Consider the following 5,267-nt stretch of genomic DNA (forward strand, 5'->3'; position numbering starts at 1 on the left):
GTCCTTCACTGAACTAGGCAACGCAGCAGTTAGAGCTGTAGACATATACGCATAGAAACAAATAACATCACTATAATACCAATAAACATCAGGAATTATGGCAGATATTAAGTGGAAATGTATATGAAACAGTGTCAAGACAGTAAGAAAGAAGGGTATGGCTGATTCCCGTAAGGCTGGTTGTGAGGCTGTGGAAACCTCGGAGCAGAAACATAACTAGAGCTTTGAGGCCGACGTGGATAAGGTTGAGACCACCGGCTTTTGGCGAGAGACATGTGAAGGGATATTTAACTCTAAAGACGTGACCATACCATAGAAACCAATTAACAACACTCGTAATGCGTTGAGCAATTTCACAGGGTATAGGAAGCAGCTGACATACATACCACAATTTTGATAGAGCATAAGTATTGAGAAAATATATCCGAGACAATAAACACAACTGGCGTGATCGATGTGACTGGAGAACATGCCGGATACTGGTTACAAGTTATAGTTCACATGGACTGTTTCAAGAATGGTAGAGGAAAATGTGATGCCCAATATTTTAAACTGAGGAACAACGTTAGTGATAGTGGAATACTCAGAAGAAGCTTGTGTGCCAAGAACCAAAAGCTTAGTTTTCGACTGATTTATCTGAGCGCCAGATAAGGCGGTGTATTCCATCAAACAGGTATCTAGGGTGCGAATATCACTGGAATCGTGGATGAAAACTGTCACATCATCAGCATAACTGCAGACACGTAAGATATGACCATGAAGGGAAAGGCCGGAGAGACGAGCATTAATACTATAAAGAAGAGGGCAAAGAGAAATGGCAAACAAGCTCATAGTCAATGGGCACCCTTGACGCACACTTCGTTTGATATGCACAGGCTCAGTGAGAAATCCATTGATTTTAAGTTTACTTTGAGCATTGTCGTACAAGATACGAATCCAGCGAATGAACTGCTCCCCGAGACCTAAGGTGGAGAGTATACGCCACAAATAATCATGACGGATGCGGTCAAAGGCTTGGTGGAAATCAAGTGACAGGAGAGCATGACAGGCAGGAGAGTCTTCAAGGGTAGCAATAACGTCACGAATACACTGTAAAAGATGGTAGATCTTCTTGTTTTCTACACATGCATATTGGTGAGGACCTGGCTGAATAGCTGCGTAAGCGGTTGTTCAAGCAGTGAGCGAGAATCTTGTAGTCAAAGTTCAGCAAGGTGATTGGCCTGTAATGGGAAACGGTAGTAGGATGTGATTGCTTCGGTAAAAAGGTAGTCACGCCAGCCGCTTTATACGGGGACCGTGCAGCAGGAGCAAAATGTTCGTTCACCATAGCAGTTAAGGTATCGCCAATAAGTGGAAAGAAGCGTTTGTACCACTCAGCTGGAAGGCCATCAATTCCAGGAGATTTTCCAGACGAAGAAGCACTCATAATTGCTGTTTAAACCTCTTCTTTGGTAATGGAGTTTCCAGTGATAGCGCTTCGCGTGGATCGACCACACATGGGAGGCGATCTAGGAAGGAAGATGGTATGTCAACGGTGTCCGATCTGCCATATAAACTGGAATAATAGGTAAAAAAAGGTCCGCTTAATACCTGCAAAACTATGATAGGTGTTACCTTCGTCATCCTTGATATTCTGAATATATTTGCGTGTACCTCGTTTATATTCTGCCAAAACATGGTAGAGCGACGGTTCTTCTTGAGGGTCGATGACTGTAGATTTGCTGCGGATTTTCGTTCCTTCCATTCGACGGCGGCTCAGACACAATAGTTTAGCTTGATGCTGCTTCATGAGAGGTAAGGCAGAAGGGTTATGGGGAACAGCACTTTTAGCATCAGCCAAACAACGATAGTAGAAGTGGAAAAGAGCTCGGTGATCACGCTCCCGCTCAGCACAATACCAGCGACAAAAACTGGCAACACGTGGTTTGAGATATTGATACCACCAGTCAGTAACAGTCCAAAAATGTCTCTGCTGGGTTAACCATTTCGCTCACTTGGTTGTAAAAGATTCGCAAAATTCATTATCCTCAAGAAGAGAAGTATTAAAATGCCAATAACCAGGCCCTCGTTCAATCTTGACATCAGGTATACGCAGGGTAACAATATAAGCAGAATGATCAGAAAATATGGTAGGTACAATTTCAGCGTCAAATATGTTTCGGATCAGCATGGGACACATATACATGCGGTCGATGCGAGAAGCACTATTACGGCTGACATAAGTAAAGGCCTGCCGATGTGGAGAAGTAGACAGCCAGCTATCTTGGAGATGAAGACCTTGTGTTAGTTCCTGCAAGGTCGGACTATAATTAAAGCCGGGAGACTGGTCTCCAGGATTTAAAACACAGTTAAAATCACCAGAAAGAAGAAACATGTCACTGTTGGGGAGAATACAGGAAGCCACATCAGAGGCAAAGAAATTGTTACGATCCACACGTGCCTGAGAGCCACTAGGAGCATACAGATTGAGAAGGTGAATATTACCGAGCCTACCACTGATAATACGGCCAGTTGGGTGTAGTAATATGGGGGAGCAATGAACATGATGCTGAGCAACAATTGCCGTTCCAGTGCCAGTGACAGTAAAATTATTGTAAACAGTAAACTTAGGACCAAGGTCTAACACTTCCAGCCCAACTTCTTGCAATAACGCGATATCAATATGAGCTTCTAGTAAAAAGTCACGCAGCGAGAATAGCTTGGTACTACTATGTAAATTATTAATATTAATAGCAGCAATCTTCAAGGTCATTGAAAAGAGAAGGATAAAAACGAGAGGTGTGGATGACATACGCGCTCACATCACAGAACTTTCAAGTAGGCACTACAAACAAGGACGGAGCACAGATATTGAAAAAAAGGCAAACAATAACACGTTTGTCACAATTTGTACTGAGCGCCAGCACTGCAATACACACACATAAAAAGCAAACACCATTATCAAGACATGTACCAATGGAAAGCATGATTACCTATAAATATTACAGCATCAAAGTTGATTCTGCGAGGAATCATCTGATTGAGAGTCAACAGCAGCAGTGACAATTGGAATGTCAACGTCAGGAAGGATGTCAGCCTCTTCTTTATTTTTCTTAAACAGTTTGTCACTGAGGTCTTGGCGCCTCGAACGTTTAATTCGAGACCGTTAGCCAGTACCAGAAGCAGAAGTAGGGGAGAAGACACTAGGGCACACAACTGGAGGTTCCACAACGAGAGGAGAAGGACCAGTAGCAACAATGGAAGGTGAAAAATCTTTATCACCATCGACACTCTCTGGGTTGCCAGATCCGAGCACGCAGGAACCCACAGGAACCACCGGCGCCATAGAGCTGGTAGAAACTGGCAAAACATACACAGAAGGGAGAGTTCTTGCACTGAACTCACTATCACTAGTCGTCATTCCTGTGTTGATTGATGCAGAAGGAGTCGCAGTGGCCAATCGGACGTCGGGAGTTGACGCTGGTGTAGCACAAGTATGCAGAGAATCAGTGACGACTAAAGATGAAAAGGATGAGGAAACTACCGGTGGATGATCATCGACAGATGTAGATAAGCTGAGCTTTAAGACAGACGGAGCTTGAGAGGCATCATCCGCAGGGACGGCAACAGAGGGGAGAGGGGGTAGTCGCTATCCTGAAGAAGAGATGCATGTGGCTCATGAAGATTATCTGTTGTTTGAGGAACATTAATGTCCATGGAGATCTGATGGGACTGAGGTGCCTCAGAGTGCGATAGGTTGGGAACCCGAGCCTGAGACGTCACCGGTAGGCTGGAGAATTGAGGAACAAAAGAAGTCACTGCAGCATCCAACTAGGAACAGAAGGGGCCACTTTACCCGCATAACTAGTAGAACTGCGAGGTGCGTTAATGGGGATTTGGGGACAATTCGAATGTAAATGCTGGGTACTGTGACACCGTATGCAAGTTTTCTCCTGTCCAGGATAAGTAACCCAGTAACTGTGCTGTTCAATCAGTACGAATGATGGAATCGATTTCTTTAATTCCATTCGTAATAATTTCCTCCCAGTTCGAATTTGGTAAACATGGTCACTAGAATATAGTTCATCATGAATATTATAAATAATACCATACTGACTCATAACATCCTTAATGGTGTCATTGGAGAGTTCCATAGGAATTACATGTAAGCGCACAGTAACAATCTGAGTATCAGCCCAAGGAATCCGGATATCGTATGTGCCTGAGGGATCAGTAAATTGAACTACGCCACTAGTGTCATTCAAAACTTGTTTACATAACGCAAGAGATGAAAGTTTGAGGAACACACACTTACGGTAAATATCCAATTCAAGACTCATAACTTGTTCAACAGGAAAGGCAAAACGATCATCTAACCATTCATGAATTGTCAGAGAGGTAGGCCGCTGGCTAACCGCTCCGAAATCAAATTTCAATGTATTCACTCGACGTGTAGACATATTGAAGATATTCTCAGTCACAAACCAGAAAAAAACAACACCAAAACTGTCACCGAAAGATCCACACAATTACAGTGAATAATAACACGAAAAAATAGAGAAAAAAAATGCTTCACTTAATGTGTGAGTTTGACTCACGGAACAGAACACAAGTGTAGCAGCAGAGATCACAAAGAACGTGTTTACTCGACAACGTTCACAGCGCGAATACAGCCACTAGGACCGTTCGTACGTCTTCAAAGAGCTTCTTTAGACTTTTGTGTAATGTTGTGTCCTGCTTCACACATTTTTTTATGTCGATACGACTATGAGTTTGTGGTGAATATTTGGGCATTACAGATCTTGCAATGCATAAAAGTATTTTTTGTATAAACTGCATTCAATTTTACGTCCTAATATCTTATATACAACAGATTGAACCTGTGAAATGATTGGGGTTGGAGTGATCGTAAATGTTTTCATAGTTAGGAGCCTGGATATGCAAACCCGCTTAACGTGGGCATTTACTTCTATGAAATTTAGTACCTGTGAATAGTTTAGGAGAGCTTTGGTAGGAAAGTGCCTCTTAACGTAGAATATGTGTTTTGTACTAGTGATTTCCATCTTAATGTTACCGTCACTATATCCTTGCATTTATCAATCTTGTTATGATCTATTTTTTGTAAATGATTAAGGGGAGTCGCTTCCTCAATTGGCCTGTTATTTGATGTGTAAATGAATAATTCTTAAGCCTTTTAATTTAATTAATTACGTTGATAATGTTCTTTTGTCAAACTGTTTGGTTGTTCAATTACCGTACATTCTCATTTGCTCAAACCATCTCTTACA

The sequence above is a fragment of the Thermobia domestica genome, chromosome 5 (genome assembly GCF_964235325.1).
Source record: "Thermobia domestica chromosome 5, izTheDome1.hap1.1, whole genome shotgun sequence".
Classification (NCBI taxonomy): domain Eukaryota; kingdom Metazoa; phylum Arthropoda; class Insecta; order Zygentoma; family Lepismatidae; genus Thermobia; species Thermobia domestica.